Genomic DNA, 20483 nt, shown 5'->3' with positions numbered 1-20483 from the left:
TTCAGCAGGGGAGTGACTGGATCTGATTCATAAAGATCACTTGGGCTCCAAGAGTCTTTATTATCTCTTGGAAGAAGAAAAAGCGGCCCTGGAAAGGCAAAAGGGATCAAGCCTACAGAGATAGTATGACCTGACTGTCCCTGAGATCCCAACTCTTATCCTGCCCACACAAAACAGCAGTGGAAGGGGGTAACATAGGAACAGAAGAGATTGAGATTAGATGTATGAGCAGGTCTCTAAGGGGATGGAGATCTCTAACCCCAGGGGACTTTTGATAGGGTGGCTACATATCAGTTTGGAGTGTTCTGCCTAGAGACAGTCTAGGAGGGACAAGTTGGCCTCTAGCCATCCCTTTGTCCTGGCTGTGGGTTTTAGGATCGTTCGGATCTGGTCCCTGCAGCCTGACCACTGCATAGCCTGGCCAGGACCCTTCAGCACTAAGTGACCGGCCAGATGTGTCAAAGTCAGAAGTGGGAGGAAATGCTAAGGAAGCAAGCAGAGTTCTGGTCCTCGCTCTCTCCTGGGGAGGGGAAGTGGAAGCTCAGATGGCTGTTCAGCCTGGCAGCATCTCGGGCCAGGGGGGCCTGGGAGCAGCAGGGTTAGGCTCTGGCAGGAAGCACTGGAGCTGGGTTCCTGACCTTCCTTTATCCTGGGGCTGGTGGGGTCAGGCAGCTTTGCTAGTCAGGAAAGGGTAGTGAGTGGAAGGGAGCCTGTCGTGGAATCCAGGGGAAGACCTGGACCCATTTATTCCGGAAACACACATCAGGCACCTACTATGTGTTAGCCACCAGGCTAGACTGAACTCAGGGAACTGCAACTTAGAGGGAGTAGTCTTTATTTCAGAACCAAAAATCATACCATGTTGCCATGTCTGTCTGCTTTCTACCAGGCTAACATTGCTTTTAACAGATGGAACTCTCTTCTTCTGAAAGACTGAATCTCCCCTGGGGGATTGTTGCCAGCTCCCTGTTGAACCACAGCACAGGCCTCTGTGGGGCCCTGGGCCTGGCATCTCGGATGCTGTTTAGTTTTGTCTTTATAGCACAGGGATCATCCTGGTATCTCATATTTCCCAGCCACTCTCCCTTCCCAGCTCGCTGCTGCTACCTCATCCCTGGGGAAGTGGATGGCTTAGCTTTGGAGGCCCTGGTGGATTCCACATTACAGCAGGTATCCCTGAAACGCTGGCTTGTTCTCGTCCCTGTGGGGCAAACCCAGCTGGTGGCCAGAGGACGTCTTCGTCCACCTGAGGGATCGGGCAGGGGACGTAGTAGAAAGCCCCATCCTCATGAGTCTCCTAGAGCCCTCCGACAGGTTAAGAGAAGCCCTGTATCTTGTCCTACCTGGGTAGGTGGCGGGGACTCAGGCCACAGCAGAGGGGAGTGGAGTGAGCCCAGCATTCCAGCTTCCTGGGACAGACCCCGGAGCGGGTGTGGGAGTGCTGCGGCCTCTTCTGCGGCTGTCCTCCTCTATCTCCTCCTCTTCCTCCTGCTCCTTTTCTTGGCAGCAGTTCTAATCCCAGTTCCATGCCAAGAAAAGAGTCTTCCCGCCTCCTCCAGGCTGCTGGGTGGGGTACCCTGACAACTCCAGCCCCACGGGTACAGCTCCTGGCGGCCACCCTGCCCATCAGGCCATCCATCAACTGTGTCCACACGTTGCCTGTCCCCAGGGAGCTCTGAGGGAGCTGGTTAGCCATCTGTTCTCTTTCAGCACACAGATGGGGGCCAGGCCCCATGGCTTTTTCCGTGGCCTCTTCAGAAGGCCCCAGGGAGAGACAGCCCCTCGGGTTTCCTTCTCATATGGTGTGTATCCAGAATGCTTGGCTCACACCTTCTTCGTGTATCCCTGTAGCTGCTAGACAGGGTTCCGCTGGGAGCAGGGGTGAGCTACGGTAGTAAGATAGACTTGGGGCCTGATGGGAACCACTCAGCTGGCCTGAGAGAAGCAACTCTTCTGCATCTTTTCTTCCACTCACCTATCTGTTAAACAGACATTTGTTGAGCACTTTCTGTGTGCTAGGTCCTGGGGTCCAGCAGTGAGCAGCACATAACCCCAGCCCCAAGGAACTCATAGTGTGGTGGGAGGGATGGTCAAGGGGCAGACAAGGGCAATGCCATTTGAGAAACTCAGTGACAGGGGCCAGGACACGGCCCTAGGGAGCACAGAAGAGGGACTTCTAGGGCAGCCTTGGGAATGAGTCAGGGAGGACTGACATCTGGGTGGGAGATGAGTGTCAGGGAGGCGAGAGGAGAAAGAGGAAGGCTGTAAGACACATGTCAAGGTCTAGAGGTTGGAGAGAATGACACATCTGGGGAATAAGACTGGGGGATAGCGTGGGGACATTATTGAGAGAAGCAGCAGGAGAAGCAAGCAGGGGCAGGTCACGAAGGCCCTTGTGAGTCACGCTAGGGAATGTGAACTTTAACCCAAGGGCAATGAAGCAATTTAATTAGGGAGTGATGGGAACAGGTTTTCGAAAATCTCTCTGCTTATGGAGAATGCTTTCAGGTGTAGCAAGGATAGCTGTGGGGAGAATAGTGAGGGAGCTGTTGTAATCTCAGTAGGATGGATGGAGGCGTGAACTTGGGTACATGCAGTGGAGATGGAGAGATGTATCAGATGGGAGCAACTGAGGTAGGCTCTGTTGTCTTTTTTATTTTATTTCAGCTTTTTAAAAATTAAAATGTAGTTGATTTACGATGTTGTGTTACTTTCTGGTGTACGGCAAAGTGATTCAGTTTTATATATGTATACAAATTTTTTTTTTCAGATTCTTTTCCATTATAGTTCATTACAAGATATTGAATATAGTTCCCTGTGCTATGTAGTAGGACCTTGTTGTTTATCTCTTATATATACTTTGTATCTGCTGATCCCAAACTCTTAATTTATCCTTCTCCCTCCATTTCTCCTTTGGTCACCATAAGTTTGTTTTCTATGTCCGTGAGTCTATTTCTGTTCTTTTTTTTAAAATTAATTAATTAATTAATTATTATTTGGCTGTGTCGTGTCTTCATTGCTGCACACTGGCTTTCTCTAGTTGTGGCGAGCGGGGGCTACTCTTTGTTGCGGTGCGCTGGCTTCTCATTGAGGTGGCTTCTCTTGTGGAGCACGGGCTCTAAGTGCACGGGGCTTCAGTAGTGGTGGCACATGGGCTCTGTAGTTGTGGCTCACGGGCTCTACAGCTCAGGCTCGGTAGTTATGGCGCACAGGCTTAGTTGCTCCACAGCCTGTGGGATCTTCCCGGACCAGGGCTCGAACCCGTGTCCCCTGCATTGGCAGGCAGATTCTTAGCCACTGTGCCACCAGGGAAGTCCCAGTTTCTGTTCTGTAAATAAGTTCATTTGTATCATTTTTTAATATTCCACATATAAGTGATAGCATAGGACATTTGTCTTTCTCTGACTGACTTCACTTAGTATGATAATCTCTGGGTCCATCCATGTTGCTGCAAATGGCATTATTTCATTCTTTTTTATGGCTGAGTAATATTCCACTGTGTATATATACCACATCTTCTTTATCCATTCATCTGTCCAGGTCTTGGCTATTGCAAATAGTGCTGCTATGAACACTGGGGTGCATTGTAGTCTTGTTGATTGGTTGGTGTGGGAGAAGGAAGAGAAGACGGGTCAAGCGTGACTGCCGGGTTTAGGAGAAGATGCTACGTTCTTTCCTTGGCTCCTCAGGGAAAATGTTCTAGGGACGTCTGTTTGGGAATCAATTACCCTTAAGTTCTAAAGGCAAAGAGTTCCCTGAGTTGGCGAGATTGAGGGAGGTGTTGGTAACGGTGAGGGTCTTAAAACCCCAGTTGGTTCAGAATTCCTTCCTCCAGGTCCATGAGTCTGAGTGGAAAAGTCAATAACCATTAAGAAGGGGTAGAAGCCTGGCCGGGACTAGGACCTGGGAGAGGGGAGAGCGGTCCCTTCTGTTTGTATCCTCAGTGGGCCCTTCACGGGGGACAAATGTGTTGTCTGGGAATGTGAGATGTTTCTGCTGAGCTCAGAAAAGCCCAGCTGGCTAAACCCTGGCCGATGTGGTTGTCCCCCTGCCACCAAGAGCTAGAGGAGCTGGCCTGCATGGGAGCCGTGCCTAGAAAGCACTGCTCCCCTGAGCTTCTGAGGATGTGGTGGGAGGGGAGAGATGGGGGTTTAAAGGAAGGCCTACCACTCCCTCCCAGTCAAGGCTAGTTTCCTGAGCTGTCAGGCATTTGCCCGAGATCCGTGGTACAGTTTCTTCTGTTGGACTTTGGGGTTTGTACTCAAAGGCTATAGGGGGCTTCCCTGGTGGCGCAGTGGTTAAGAATCCACCTGCCAATGCAGGGGACATAGTTTCGAGCCCTGGTCCGGGAAGATCCCTCATGCCATGGAGCAACTAAGCCCGTGCGCCACAACTGCTGAGCCTGCGCTCTAGAGCCCGCGAGCCACAACTACTGAAGTCCACACACCTAGAGCCCGCGCTCCACAACAAGAGAAGCCCCCACTCGCTGCAACTAGAGAAAGGCTGTGCCTAGCAACAAAGACCCAACTCAGCCATAAATAAATAAATAGATAAATAAACAAACAAACAAACAAAGGCTATAGGGCTGTCAGGTTCCTTAAGAGGTCGTCGTGTCCATCTAAACCACATCGACACTCCAGAGTCGGGAAGAGAGCATGTTATAGTGTAAAGAGCGTAGATTTTGGAGTCAGAAAGACCTGTGTTTGAGTTTTACTAAAGTTACCAAACTTTGTGAGCCTCAGTTTACTGACTCCCTTAAACATTGAATGAAGTGTGCTTAAGAACCGGCACTGTACCAGGCACAGGGGGATTAAATAAATAAAATATAATCTTTCCTTGAGGGAGCATAGACCTAAGTGAAGAAATGCAACCAAGCACCATAACTGCTATCACGGAGGTCTGCACAGCTATGCAGTGGGGTGAGAAGGAGGAAGTGGCCAGTTGTGCTAGGGAGAAAAGGGGTGGCCATTAGGAGAGGCCTCCGAGGCAAAGTGACCCATGACCTCTATAAACCGGCTCTATTCTATCCTCCCAGAATTTGAGAGGACTAAATCAGAGAAGGATGCACACCCAACTAACCACAGTTTTCTCTGAGAAAGAGAACAAGATTGGAGCTAAAGGGAGACTTGTTTTTAATTCTGTATACCATGCTTTGTGGGCCTTTATTTAAGATAAACATGTTTGTGTATTAGATGATGTCACTTATATAGACTTTAGCCGGTAGTAAATGCTTAGGAAGATTAGTACCCTTCCCTCTGCCCAGTCTCTAATGCCATCCAGGAAAGATAATTTTGCAGCCTCTTTAATTAATCCGTCCTAGTACTCTCCCATTCTTGCCCCTGGTGAGGTTTTCTTTCCAACGGGATGCCTAACGCTTTTGTCCAAACTCTTTCTCTGTAGCTCTGTCAAAAACAGCCAGCTGGCGGGAAAGATGGGACGCTGGATGCTCTCTTTCTTTTTCCAGCTTTTTAGAGCCTGGCTTCTCAGGGCTGCAGGCATGGTCATCAGTGGCCTTGCAGGGGACTGGCTGGTCAGGGTTGCCTGCATCTGGGAGAAGGCAGGGGCCCCCTTGCTGTAGTGGAAGGCCCTAGTCCCCTGGGCGGAAACGGTATGAGCCTCACCAACCTTGTCCCCAGGGTCCCTGGGTGCTGTCAGGAGTGGGGCCTGCAAGATTCCAAGGGGAGGCTTGAAATTGTGCTGCTTCCAGGCCTTGCCAGGCCAGCTTCTGGGCAGTGGCCTTCCCAGGGGCTTCTGGTGGTGGAGAAGTTGGGTACTGCCTGAGTTCAGGGTTCTAAAATGCTCTGTTCCTAATGTTACTCCAGGAATTTTTTTTTTTTTTTTTTTTGCGGTACGCGGGCCTCTCACTGCTGTGGCCTCTCCCGTTGAGGAGCACAGGCTCCGGACGCGCAGGCTCAGCGGCCATGTCTTACAGGCCCAGCCGCTCCGTGGCACGTGGGATCTTCCCGGACCGGGGCACGAACCCGCGTCCCCCGCATCGGCAGGCAGACTGTCAACCACTGCGCCACCAGGGAAGCCCACTCCAGGAATTTTTTTACTTCATTTTGCGCCAAAGCTTCTGGCACCTCTGGCGTCAGAGTCTCACCATGTGAGAGCCTGGTTTGGGGGCTCAGAGTGGAACCCAAACTATGTCCTTTTGGTAATGAGAGGCGGGTGGGTAGGTGTCAAGGGTGTGAGAACTGGTGGGTGAAAGGCCTTTGGGAGCATTTTGGGGGTTGTCTGTCCTGGATTAGTGGGGTACGTGGGACCAGCAGGATAGTGTGGTAGACTAGGTCACTTCTGTTCTGCTAGGTCTCCCTTTTGTCTTCAGAGGACCATTCTGCTTTTTTCCCAGTGAGATGCTAGATGAACTACAGTCCCAGAGTGCCCTGGCTACCCAGCCCGTGGGTGGTGGGCACAGTGCCCAGGCCACATTGGACTGGGTGTGGGCACATGTCATGGTCATCGGTTGTTTTTGCAGGCACAGCTTGGGGTCCCGGTGCAGGGCAGAGCCTTGATTGAGGTAGCCTGCTCCGGCCCCTTCCAGCCCTGGCCAGAACTCCTCTGGCCCATCCTGATACCCCTGGCCACCTTGTCCTCCTCTCCCTTCTAATCTCTCTTACTTACATTGAAGTGGTTCTGGAAAATACCAGATATGCAAACACCCAGACTGGGGGTGGGTGAGGAGTGGGGTGAAGGGGGTTGTGTGTGGCGGGTGGGAACACAAGTATTTTAAAAATGCTGCAAATCTCTACAGCATTTCCCAGAAACCACAAGCACGCGTTCCGCCTGCCAGCAGGGCTCCCGCCACCCCGCTACACTAAGCTGCTGGATTCTCCTCACTGGAGCCTGGGGTGGAGAGCAGCATCGTGGGGTGGGGACCGGTGACCAGTTGGGGTGAGGGCTTCCCTGCTGCCTGGGCAGGCTGCCTGGCGCCTCCTTTGTCCGTCTGGGCAGCGGGTACGGATGTGCCCCAGGCATCTGCAGCACTGTGGGCGCGCACTGTGCCAGACAGGCACTGCCGAGGAATGGAGTCTTCATGGCCCCCCACCTCTTGCTGTGCAGTTTGCGGGGGTTGCCCAGCCAACCCTAGAGTCCTGCGTGGTGCTTGGCAGCAGCTTCCGTTCTGTGAAATACAGGGGACAGTGTCAGCAAAGCTTATTTTTTCAGTTGTTGGCTCTAGTTTGGTTGGGAAACTATTTCCTTAGGCCTGGGTCACCACTCTGGCTCCCTTAGTCTCCCGCCATATGTTCCTCAGAATCAGGGCATGGCGTTCTGCCCCGGCCTGGCTCAGCCAGGCCGCTTTGCACAAACTCTGTGGCAGGGAAGAACGTGGGGTGTTTGCCCAGTGTCCTGTATGGCACCCAGTACAGTGCGTAGCATGTACAATGCTCCCTAAGTGGTATTTAATTGATCCGGTAAAGATTCAGCCGAACAGAAATGCGTTGAGGGAAGGGCCTGAAAAATAGAAGCAAGAACAAAGATCCTGGCTAGCGTGCAGTCTGCTTTCATTAGACACTGTTCTAGATGTTTCACACATATTAACTCATTAAATTTTCCCAGCAGCCCTTTGAAGTAGCTATTACAATAATCTCTGTTTTGCAGATGAGGAAACTGGTCTACAGAGAGGTTAAGGTTAAGGTTAAGTTACCTACGGTTTCACGGTTATTAAGTGACTGGTCAGGATTTGAACTCAAGGTATCAGCTTCCTGCCCTTCACTATTCATAGGAGAGATGGATATCTATATATCCATGTAGGGCAGGGGAAGGCAGTCTCTGGATATCCTTATACATCCACTGCCCAGCCCAGGCCTGGGCCTTCTGATTCCCGCTGCCCTGTCGCTAGAACCCTCTTCTCCACAAGGAAAGGGGAAGAAGCCAGGAGTGACTGACCACTCGTGCTCTGTGGATAGCGCGCTGCAGAAGGGTGTGACTGTTGCTCTCAGTCTCTATAGAGGATTAGCCAGAGGAAGTGATCCCAAGTGGCAGCAGGCGGGACGTAATCTTGTGGGAGCTGGGCGAGGTACTGGAAAGGCGGCTGAGGGAAGCCGCAGGAAGACAAGTGGCATCTGCCTTGTCAGCCTTCGGGTGTGGTCCCCCGGGGTGCGGGAGGGTTGCGCTTTTGCCCCTCATACATCTCCCCTTCTAGATCCTGGAGGCCAGGCACGTTGCCCCCTCACCTTTTTGGCCCTTACTGACATGCTGGTACTGACCTCTGTAGCATTTGGGGTAGCAAGATCCCCGGAATGTCACCTCTGACCAAGAACATGCCCTCTTCTGTGGCGCAGGGGTGAATGTGTTCTCTCCTAGTGTGCACTGTGGGACAGAGGTGAGGAGCACGGCCTGGCAGAGTGACTGGCAGGTGGTGGGTGTGCAACGCAGAGTTCTCACTGGCTTCTACCATCGAGTCTCTGCTGTTCCTTTTGTCTATCATGCTTTTCCCTGCCCACCCTCATGTACTCATACATACCGGCCCCGGTTTGAATATCATTTCCTGAGGGAAGGCTTCCCTGGCCCTCTCAGACCATGTCAGGTCTGCACGTCCACTTTCTTCTTTATAACTTGCATCAAGACTGTAATTAATTCGTTATCTTCTTATTTCTGCCATGCTGGAGCACTTGAGAGCAGTGGATATTTGTTGAAGGAAAGAAGATGGTTCTCTAGTCAGGAACTGGTTTCCCATTCTCTCTTGTCTGGGTTCCCTTGTTTAGCTCAGTTTGGGTTCCTAGAACCCTCCCCGCTGACTGTCCTCGGTGACTTGTCTGCAGTGTGTTAGGACTTTGTTTCTTGTGTGCCTGGACCCTCTGCATCCCTCACACGAGTGGAGGGGAGATGGGCTCTAGACAGCCAGGAGCAGGGGCCTGGGGAGGGGGCTCTGGGAGGAGGGTCCCTGGGACAGCCTGCCAAGGAAGGCACCAGGCATGGGTGAGAAGCAGATTCAGGGTCACATGAGGTCACACAGTGTCCGGCCCAGGGGACCTTGGAGGAATGTGCCTGTCTCACTGGCTGCAGGTCTCTGAGGGGGTGGAATGTGGCCTGACAGGGCTCAGGGCACCTTCTTTCCTTCTCCTTTCCCTGGGCTGCCTGTGTGCTGGAATGTCGGCAGGCTGGGAATTTTCACAGCAAGGATTTTTCCCAGTCAGAGCGACAGATTCCAGCTGGAGCCTGGGGACAGCTCCCGAAGGGGCAGGGGCTGCCGGAGAGGGTGGGGGCAGATGCGGGGCAGCCCCAGCTGCTCTGCTCTTGGGGCCTGGACTCGGTTGCCATCCTCTCTGGGAAATGCAAACATCTGTCTCCCCATTGGGCCAGGCCAGGGGGAACCTGGGCTTCTGGAGCTGCGGGGCTCAGGAGAGGCAGCGGGAGGGCTTGGGGACCAGAGACTCAACCTCAGTGAGGCGAGAACGTGGCTGGCTGTATCCCACAGGGCCTCACTTCCTCCAGACGGTAAGTGCGTCAGGAAGGGGTACTGCCTCCATTTCATCCTCAGGTGGGGCTGTGCCTGCCAGACCCAGGTTCTCGGGCCTGTAGGGGCCACCCAGCCTCGGCAGGACGTAGCATCGCTGAGTTTGTCACCTGTATCCGTCCTCCACTCTGTGGGCCACACAGCACCTCCAGGGCCTGGATCCCTCTCTTAGTGACCTTTCCAGCCCCTGTGCCCTCTGCCCTCTGAGCTCCATTCTGCTGGCTCCTCCCTCCAATTCCCATTTCTGCAAGGAGCTGACTCACTTCCTCCCTCCCTGCCCAGCTTCTCTCACTGCCGGGCCCTAGGGCAAGCGGGTACCCACAGGGAGGGAGGTTTCTCACAGGGCACTTCCTGGGCTCCCTTCTCTGGCAGCGGGACTGTGAGGCTGCCCCAGCTCTGGGCAGAAGAGGGCTGCAGGTGGGGTGGGCTGGGGAGGGGCCTGGCTCTGGGCTGCAGGGACCAGGTGCCAGTGTCCCCCAAGCCTTGGCACACTCGAGGCAGGAGGTCAGGAAACCTTGAGGAGCACCTGCCTCCTGTCACCCTGTGGGCTTGGTTCTGTGGAGGAGAAAGGCTGAAGATGTCATCACTGTGATCTGGGAGCCTGTGCTTTCTCTAGAACAGAAGACATCTGCGAAAAGATAGATCTCAGCCCGGAGTGGCATGGGCTGGAGGCCAAGCAGTGACGGCACTGTCAGGCAGCATGAGACGGTCATGACTCTCTGTGACACCCAGTTTCATGCCCAGCCCCATCCCATCAAGGGGAAAGTGTCTGGAGAGTCCGGTGGAGCCTTCCGGGGACAAGGCGAGGGGAGGGGTCTGATACAATGTCCTTGTTCCCGCTGGCGGCCTGCATCCTGTCCCTGCCCACCCCCAGGCCCCTCATCCGTGGACTGGTTTGGTTGTGGAGCCGCCTGCAGAAGCACCGGCTTCAGAGCAGTGAAAGGTTTCCTCCCTGGGTGGGCTGGCATCTTCTATCTCGCCTGGAACGGTCCAGGCTGTGAGAGCCTGTGTGCCTGGCGCTTCAGGCACAGGGGACCCAGCCTGTGCTGGGCCTGGCACAGCCTTGCATCCTCCTCTGCAGGCGATCTAGGTTACCTAAAGGACACAGGCACAGGGTAAGGCTGAGGCCCAACTCACTTGGCCATGCATCAAGATCAATAGAGGCGAGAGGGAAACTGGGCACACCGCCTGAGAAACCTGGGGGTACGGCTGTGGGCTGTCTTCCTGGAATCAAGTGGCCAGCAAAATCCTTATTCCCCGTAGAACTTGGCTTTGCCTGGAGGAGCCCTCATTTCTCTGGCAGACTGCAGTGATCCTGATTCTGGCTTCAGGATTTCTGGACAATGACAGGAGTTTTTTGTTTAGATGAGGTTGGGGGCGGCAGGTGGGAATGAGGCCTAGGGTTGGAGAAGGTGAGGGGGTACCAGCCTGAACACCTTCGCTTGGTAAAAGGCCCCCACCCTCCGTCGTGGGAGGTGAGCCACCCTGCCTAGTCACACAGATGCCTGTCTGCATTCCTCTCCCAGGGCTTCTTTATTGTTTCTTGCCCCCACCCATCATTTCTTGGCCCTGACCTGGGGAGAAGAACCAGGCTCTGTGACGGGACACCCAGCTTGGAAATGGCTTGGCACATGTACACACACACACACACACACACACACACACACTCAGCAGAATTTAGTCTGGGTTGTCCTTTTCACCCAGACCCTTCCAAAGCATTTCTGCCATCAGCTTCCAGCCCTTCTAACCAGCCCTCACCTTCTCTGTGCAGAGGGAGGCTGGCCACAAACCAGAGGACTTGGTTTCTGGGGCAGAAGAAGGCACAGCTTTCCTGTTTTTTATCAGGGCCCTGGGTTCCCCACCCAGCCCCTGTGTCTTCCTTAGATCACTGTTTTTTTTTGTGGTTTTTTTTTGGGGGGGGGGCCACGCCATGCAGCATGTGGAACTTCCCTGACCAGGGATCAAATCCGTGCCCCCTGCATTGGAAGCGCGGAGCCTTGACCACTGGACCACCAGGGAAGTCCAGACCGCTGGTTCTGAGGTCTCTCTCTGTGCCTCTGAAAGAGGAGCCCCTGCTATAAAGGGTCTCCCATCTTCCCTCCCCACCCATTCTCTTCAAAATCCCCAAACTGCAGCTCTTATTGTTGCTGTAGAACCAGATGCTTGGCAGATATGAAGTTGGATGGGAAGGCTGGTTTTGGCTGTGCGAACTACTTTCAGCTCATTTGGGGGAGAAGGAAGAGGAAGCCAGCATAGGCAGAAGGGCCCGCAAATCGGGAGTTGTGTATGATTGTGTATGTGTTGTTGATCCATTGGTATGTACTGGGCATGGCACAGACTCTGGAGCCGGACTGCCTGGCTTTGAATCCTGGCTCTGCTGCTGACCAAGCTGGGTGACCGTGGGCAAGTTGATTTCTCTGTGCCTCATTTTCCTCATCTGTAAAATAAGAATACTAGTACTTTCCTTGTGAGGCTGTTTTGAGGATTAATGAATCAACACATGTAAATCACTTAGAATAGTGTTATTGTCATCATCACTGATCTGTCTCTGAGGGCTGAGAAGCACTTGGTGCCTGGGAGCTTGATGGGTCATCTGCCCACAGGAACGCCGCAGCCTGTTAACGACTCAGCTCAGCTCATGGAGGGTGGGGTGGGCTTTACCCTTCTCCTTAGGATGGTGCTTTTGCCCAAAGCGCCTTCCAGGTGGAGATAGGGAAATAAGGCCCAGACTGGTCCCCAAGCTTACTCAGGGCCACCTGGTAGCCTCAGAGCGGGATTGCTTTGCCCTGGACATCCGGTCGAATCTGTTTGATGCCAGTTTTCAAAACTGTGCTACTTTGCCTGTGATTTCCTTCAGTCAAATTCTTGGCTGATAACAATACCTTTCGACGACCAGACTTCTTTCCTATTTGTTTTCCAGTTGAACAAACAAACTCTACTTTCTTGTGGCCTCTTTACAACTTATTGTGTTTCCTCGCACCTGTGTTGCCTCTGACAGCCCACGTGGATTAGGGCTAAGGCAGGAATTGAGGCACAGAACAGAGAGGCAGCCCTGACCTGCCAGTTCCCGGGTCTGTTCTCTGCTCCCTCCCTCACACTTATGAGCTTGCCCAGACGCTCCCACCTTGGATTTTCTAGCTGCTGTATCAAAACCTTTCAAATTAAGTGCCGGTGGTAGAATGTGATAGCAGTCAGATCTGTGCCCTGGTCCCTCCTTCCTCCCTGGGGAGCTTGATTGAGCCTCTCTAGCAAGGTGAGCATGCCCCGGAGTCCTTTCTCCACCACGTCCTCCTCCCCCTCTTCCTCATTTGCTTTATGCATCTGGCATCACAGGGAGGTGTCCACTACCCTATGGGAGAACTCCTAACATTCTGTTCAGTACAAGGCTCCATTGCCTTATTTGCTCTTCAAAGTTCAGGGTTCTGCTGGCGCTTCTTTTTCTGGGAGCACTAACATCAGATGAGTCCAGCAGCGGGTGATGTGGGGAAGCCCTCAGGCCACTACATTCCAGATGTCTTACCCATGCATGGTCCAGAGACTCTGCAGAAACAAGGAATGATTGTGTGCACTGAGGGGCTTTCTCCCAGGCCTGGGATGCCTTGGGGTGGGGGCTGGCTTGCATTCAGCCTTGCCTTTTCAGCCCTTCTGCATCTGGCTTCTGCTCCCAGGCTGGGGGTTACATTGTGGCTACCGTCCCCTCCCCCACTTCTTTCTGAGGCCTGGGGGTCAAGGCATGGCACATGGGGATAGGAGTCTAAGCAGACTCTGGGGCAGGGGTGGGAGAGAACAGCAGGTGGTCAGGAACAACACCTGAAGGAGTATTTGGCAAGGATGACAAGGACAAGCTGAAAGGGGGATCCTCTGGACCAGACCTGTCCAGTAGAAAGTTCTGCAAAGTGATAAATGTTCGATAGTCTGTGCTTTCCAACTTGGTAGCCATTAGCCACACCTGGCTATTAAGTACTTGAAATGTGGCCAGTGTGACCGAGGAACTGAATTTTAAATTTTATTTCATTTTTAATTTAATCAGAAGCATTCCCTTGTTTCAATTTAAATAGCCACACTTAGCTAGTGGCTACTGTATTGAACAGTGCAGCTCTAGACAGCTCATTCAGAAAGAAGTGGTGGGGTGCTCTTGAACCTTGTCTCGTCTTGCCGTCCGCCTGGTGAGGCTGGGAGGGTGGTGTTTTCTCTTCCTCTCAGGAAGGAAGGCTTGTTCTCTCGGGCAATTTCTACACTTCACCAACTCAGGAATCCTGATGCCCCAGGGCCAACGGGTCCCTGGCCGTGTGCCACCACGACTGGGGCAGTGCTTCCCTCAGCTCGCCAAGCATGTTTTCTGCCCAGCCTGGTAATGCACAGGTGCTCACACGCCCCAGTGGATTTGGCCAGGGCTGTTAATGCAGAGGTGGGGGGGTCAGTAGGAAAAGTAGAAGCCTTTGCTTCTTCCTTCCTGCTTCTATGGAGATTGGGTCTGTGCTTTATTTTGACTTCAAAGAGTGCTAGAAACAAGCCCAACAGGGGCCTCCAGAGGTGAACATACAGATCCTCAAACATTTATTGAATATCCAGTGTTTGGAGGACACTGAGGCTTATCTAAAGGAGTGTCTCTGACTTTGAGAATAAATAGCACAGGCCTCCAACTCACACCCCGGGAGGCCATACTGATATTTTATTTAAATTGGTGTGGCTGACCCTTAAACTGGGTTTCCTTTTTTTATCCTCTGGAAATAGAGGGGAGTTGTCGTTTATGTGAAAAAGAGAAGAACAATTCTTCATTATGCTTTTTCTCTCCTGTCTGCCAGAGGGGGTGGCGTTGGGAATATCACGCGTGGTGCATTTAGTAGACTCAGAAGTGCCCCAAGTCTTGGTGGGATTTGGGGCAGGAGGGTGGAGGATGTTGGAAAACCAGCCTCAAGGTTGGCCCTTGGCTTTGGGCCTTGTGGGAGCTTGGCAAGCAGAGGCAGTTTGGAAGTCCCCAGGGGCCATGAGGAAATCCCCAGCAGCTGAGAGTCCTCAGGGAGCAGCAGGCCTACTGGAGCCACCAGTCAGGTGGTCCGTCCCCACAGGCAGCCGGGACCTGACTTCCAGGGGATGGTCTCCTGGTCTTCTCAGAGATGACAAGCCCAGACTTCCCTGCTTGGGCTCTATGCCCAAGAGATGGTGTGGTGTCGACAGGCTCTGAGCAAACCTTTGGGTGTGCCAGGGCAGGGGCTGGGGGAGCCCGAAGCCTCAGTGACCACCTCTGGGGCAGTGATGTGGGGCTGGCCACTCCGAGCCCACTGACCCTCCTGGATTGCTTGTCCCAGACCTCTCCCCACCACACAGGCTCAAGGCATCCCTGGAGTCTTCTGTTTATTCATGAAGTCATCCATTCATCCATTTTATTCCATCAATAAGCATTTACTGAGTGCCTGCTATACATAGGGACTGTTTTGGGGCTGTGGGGATGGAGCAGTGATGAAAGCAAAGTCTGCGCCGAGCTCATCTTTGCCCCTTCTGGACGTATCCCTCCAGGGTAAAGGGAGAGGCCATCTTGCCGCTTCTGCCCCCCTCAGCCTCCAGCTCCCAGTGGGCGCCTCTTGGGGGCGGGGCCCGGAGGGCGACCCCAAGGAGGTGCTATCCCGCGGCCTGGGCGCCGGCTGGCCCTTGAGAAGAGGGCGGCTGCCCTCTGCCGGGATCCAGCGGCACTACAGGGCGGGTGCACACAGTACTTCCAGGCGCATGTGCCGGCCGGGCCCCGCCCCCGGCTCCGCCCCTGCGCTGGCGGCGCCGGGGCCAGGAAGCGTAGGCCTCAGGGGTTGGGGGCGGGGCCGGGGGCTGACTCGGCCGCAACCTAGTGAGGCAACTCCTGGGCAGGGTTGTCTGGGCCCATCCCTGCGCGTGCACCTTTTGTCTCGGCGGGTTTCTCCTCAGACCTCCTCCCCCTCCCTGCGGCCACCCCTAGGCTTCAAGAGGGTCTGTTCCCTTCCTTTGGGATCCACTGGTTATTGATGCCCAGTAAAATTTCAGAAAAAACCTTAGTATCTCAAAGAGTACCAGTCACGCACTGTCTACTGACACACTTACACTGTTATTTTATAGGAGAGAAGACATTTCTTACACACCCAAAAAAAAAAAAAAAAGTAATAAAGTCTAATCCTTGCCAACAGAGGGAAGGCACAGGTGCTGAGAAACCTTTGAACTGATCATCCCGAAGAATACATCTGTCTGGTGGTGGGGAGTCTCCAGGAAGCATAAATAAATACTCCAGGCCCTCCCCAGCCCTGAGAGCATAGTGCTGGAAACAAGACTCCCCCCAACTTCCTTAAATAAAGAGTCCTATTAGTGACACTTTATACATTGCAAATTAGTCATAACACAAGCACTACATAATTAGTATCCATTTATGGAGACAGTGTTTATAGCCCCCCCCTTTTTTTTTAAGAGTTTTGATTTAAAGGGGAACTAGAAAGACAAATGGGGTCAGAGGAGTATTCTTTCATTAAAATGCTAATTAGAACCTCAGTCTCAGTGTTTTACAAACTACCTCCTTCTAAACCAGCCTCAAGAAGTTCACAGTCTAGTGGTAAGGGGATGAAACAAACAGAAAACAAAAAACCCAGCTCTGCTTTACCACTTTGCCTGACCCAGTGCCCGAAACAGAGCCAAGGCCCTTTCACTCACCCAACACTACCAATGGGGGAGAGCAGAGTAGTTGAAGTTGTTACTCAATCTGGACATTCCTTTGTTCCCCATTCTTTTCTGCGTGGCTAATTGCACATGTACCTTTCAGATCAGTTAGTTAAGTCCAATGGATATTTATTGAACACCTACTATGTGCCTGGTTCTGGGGAGTAGGATGGTATCTAAAGGAAGTAGGAAATCATCCCTGTTCTCCAGGGGGAGAAGGCTTAAACACATGACACAAATAGATTACCATCAAAACATCAGTTTAGGCATGGCGTATACTCATTAAACTTCAATAAATTCAATTAAAGTTCCCCCCCCGCCCCCACCCCCACCCCCCGCAATCTGAAAGTACAGCGTTCCTATGAAACCTTTTGGAAGCTGAAATGGTGTAAAGTAAAGAAGCAATGACCTTAAGGCACATTTTGCTAATGGATGCATTTTTAAAAATCGAGATAAAGCACACACACAGATTCACTTCAAAGCTATGACAGTTTTTTGTTTGTTTGTTTGTTTTTTGTGTTTTTTTTGTGGTACGCGGGCCTCTCACTGTTGTGGCCTCTCCCATTGCGGAGGCTCCGGACGCGCAGGCTCAGCGGCCACGGCGCAGCATGTGGGATCTTCCCGGACCCGGGCACGAACCCGGGTCCCCTGCATCGGCAGGCGGACTCTCAACCACTGCGCCGCCAGGGAAACCCAAAGCTATGACAGTTTGATGCTGAGATGCTGAGTGTAGTTCCTGGGGAAGGAGCTTGGCAGTGCTGCCTGGCGTGTGTCCTGCCGCTATGACGCTTGCTGCAAAACAAACACTGGACACTATTTTTGTTCTTAGCATTTTTTTGTAAAAGCAAAAATCCTCTTCAGATTTCTTTTGCTTATCGGAAACAGGTACTAATGTAGGCCTTTCGTAAAAGCCAAGTGGCATAAAACAAACCTTCAGAAAACGGAGGATACCTGTATGTGGTTGTGTAGGAAACTATTACTGTAGTCTGAAATTATAACCATTGTATTTTGTATACTTTTATTCAATGCTGTACATGACTGTATACATTATGCTTTCGGATATATAGAATGGTACATACAAACCCATTTGTACTATACTTTGTGAGCAAGTTTAGGGATTTTTAAGAGTAATTTTGACTATATTCTATTTTTGCCTTACATGCTAACTTTAGAATCTAATCCCACATAGTATGTGACTCCCCTGTATGTAATAGAGCACCGTATCGAATATACTCAAGAACCACCATGCATATGTGCTGACGTATAAGTATAGGCAGTGAACACTGTGGGTTTTTTGGGTTTTTTTCTTTTCACTACACCTTGGTTTTTAATAATAATTTAATCACTACTGACAATTTGCCAGGCCTAATGCTAGGTGCTTTCCATGTACTTCTTTTTTTAAAAAATAAATTTATTATTTTTTAAATTTATTTTTGGTTGTGTTGGGTCTTCGTTGCTGCACTTGGGCTTTCTCTAGTTGCCGTGAGTGGAGGCTACTGTTTGTTGCGGTGCGCGGGCTTCTCATTGCAGTGTCTTCTCTTGCCATCGAGCACAGGCTCTAGGCGCCCGGGCTCAGTAGTTGTGGCTCGCAGGCTGTAGAGTGCAGGCTCAGTAGTTGTGGCGCACGGGCTTAGTTGCTCGGCAGCATGTGGGATCTTCCTGGACCAGGGCTCGAACCCATGTCCCCTGCATTGACGGGTGGATTCTTAACCACTGTGCCACCAGGGAAGTCCCACTATTATTATTATTATTTTTTTTAATTCTCACGACAACCCCATAAGGTAAGTGTACTATTATAAGGCAAAAAGTGGAAAGTCTAAAAAAATCGAGTAACTTTCCCTTAGGTCAGACTGCAAGAAAGAGGCCGAGCTGGGATTCAGACTTTGCACTCTGTTACCACGCAGGTCTTGGGTTTTGGGAAAGGCTTCATGAAGGAGGTGGAACTCAAGATGGACTTTGAGAAATGGGGAAGGTGGAGGGGCTGGTGGAGAGGCTTTCATAAATAAAGGCTCTGTGAGAGATGAGGGCATGGAGCCCTGGGAAGATCTTCCTGAGAGAGTGAGAGCCTGGAGTGCTGGGGAGAGGGCGAGGGTGAGAGGAAGGTGAGGGTGAAGCGCTGAGGAGGGCCCAGATTGTGGCTGTCCTTAGAGGGAGGCTGAGGTGCCTGGAGGTGGTCCGGCTGGCTGTAGGAGTGACCGCGTGGCCCCCCAGAGCCATAGGACAGGCTTAAGGACCAGGTCCTGAGACAGCACTGAGCTTTGAGCAGCAGAGGGACTAATGGTGATTATGTGTGAAGCTGAGTGGTTTGCCAGGGCCCCGGTTTCCCCCTCTGAATGAAGAGGTTTCCCTTTTCACTAAGGGAAGTGAAACTGCCCTGAGATGGTCTCCGTCAGTAACACCAAGCATCTCAGAGACAGAATGGACAGGATCTAGTCATCTGAGTAGAAACTCGGAACGGATGGGCCCACGGTTACTACTAGTAAGTCAGACAAGACTGTGCAGATGAAGTGACACTCGGTCACCCAGAAGTCATCTTCCAGGGCACTGCCGAGTGGCAGGTGAGCCTCGAAGGCCCTGAAGCAGCCAACGTAGAGAACACTGAGTCTGCGTTTGAAAACCCAGGCCTTTCACTCACAGGAGTGGCTGTGTGTTTGCTGACATCCCACATGTTCTGCTCTGGACTCTTCTATCAGGCTTGGTTATCTGGCTTTACAGCCTTTGGCAGAAACAGCATATTAGAAGGAGGTGAGACTGCTCAAGACAGGCGTGCTGACAGGCAGAGTGACAGCCAATGGTCTGGCAGGGGTAGGGGACAAAAGAACTAAACAGCAGATACACAGACACAAAGGGCTTCTCGCCTTTCTAACATGGGGGTAGCCCGAGGCTTCAGGTTGACTGCGGTGCCGGTGCCGAGTCGGGGCTGGTGCCCTTGGAGAGTGGTTTGGGGTGTTGGTGGGGCAGAAGCCAGGCTGTAAGTCAGGAGGTCAGAGTTTAAGATGTTAGAGATGAGTTCAGAGTATCTTACCAAAGAAAGAGAGTCTATAAAATGTTTGTTATTTTTATGATTGGAAATAGTAATAGAATTTAGAAAACTACTTAAAATAGAAAGTATTTTGTCCCTTAAAGAGGGTAGGCTTCAGTTACCTGAAAATTTTGCTTGTGATGCCTCTCCCCCACCCCAGTGATCACAGATAGATAATAATTGTTAAAACTTATTGAAAACATAGGGGTTGGACCCTGTTCTTAGGGCTTTGCAAGTACTAATTCATTTAATCCCTACAATAACCCTATGCAGTAGGCACTATTATTTCCCCCATTTTATAGGTGAAGAAACAGAAGCACAGAGTGAAGTCGTGTAGTTTACTGCATGGAAGAGCCAAGCTTGAACCTGGCAGTCTGGCTCTGGAGGCCTCACTAACTTAACCACAGTACAGTGTGAATAATTCCTTTAAAGCAGTGGTTCTCAGAATCACCTAGAGAGGGCTGGTAAAAACTCAGCATAAAAACATGCTGAGTTTCTGATTCGGTGGGTCTGGGGTGGGGCCCTAGAATTTATATTTCTGACAAGTTCCTAGGTGATGCTGATCCTGTTGGTCTGGAGACCACATTTTGAAAACCAAAGCCCTTTCCCTGACTGAGACTTCACCAGTTTCATGCTAAGAGAGTCAGTGCAGCATAATCCTCATTTTGCAGATGAGGGAAGTCTAAGTCACCTGCCCATGGTCACACAGCTAAGTCATTCATTCCTTCATTCACTGACTCTCTCATTGATATAACAAATGGGCACCTCTGCACTAGGCCTCATGTTGACCTTCCAGTCAAGCAGCTCTCAGCTGTGGCTGTAGGTAAGAATCACTGGGGGAGCTTTTAAAAATCCCAGTGCCCTGGCCGCCCTCCCAGACCAATTAAATCAGAAATTAGGGGGAAGAGGTGGGATCCAGGCATCAGTATTTTTAAAGTCCCACTGGGGATTTCAGTGTGTCACTGAGGCAAGTGGCACCACTGTGTCAAGAAAGCACTGGAGGTACGAAGACCTGTGACATGGCACGTGCCCCCGAAGGGCCAGACCATCTCCCCGGGAAGACACACCACTCCCTAGAAAGCAGAATCACGAGCCCAGCATCCTAATGGCTTGTACAGCGAGTGGCAGGTAGGAGCTGGAGCTGGGCTTCGGTCCTCTTGGGCAGTGCTTAGCAACCTCTTCACAGAGAAAGTAATACTGTTTACAGGACTCACTGGGCTCACAGGACCGGCCAGGGTGACAGGCCTGGGGTCTCCAGACACCCTGTTGGGCATTGGTTAGGAGACAGCTCTGCTCTGGCTTCTCAGCAACCCCCCCTCCCCTCCCCTC

At 51.9% G+C, this 20483-nt stretch overlaps 1 protein-coding gene across 2 annotated transcripts in view; it reads left to right on the top strand.

Annotated features, from left to right (window-relative positions):
* MYO18A (myosin XVIIIA) overlaps nucleotides 1–20483 on the top strand; it is an 84790-nt gene that overhangs the window by 1784 nt on the left and 62523 nt on the right. The window lies entirely within an intron of this gene.

This window comes from Lipotes vexillifer, unplaced genomic scaffold, assembly GCF_000442215.2.
Source record: "Lipotes vexillifer unplaced genomic scaffold, Lipotes_vexillifer_v1.1 scaffold216, whole genome shotgun sequence".
In the NCBI taxonomy this organism is placed as follows: Eukaryota; Metazoa; Chordata; class Mammalia; order Artiodactyla; family Lipotidae; genus Lipotes; species Lipotes vexillifer.
The sequence above is the reverse complement of the archived record's forward strand: the minus strand, read 5'-3'. Positions and strand labels throughout refer to the sequence as shown.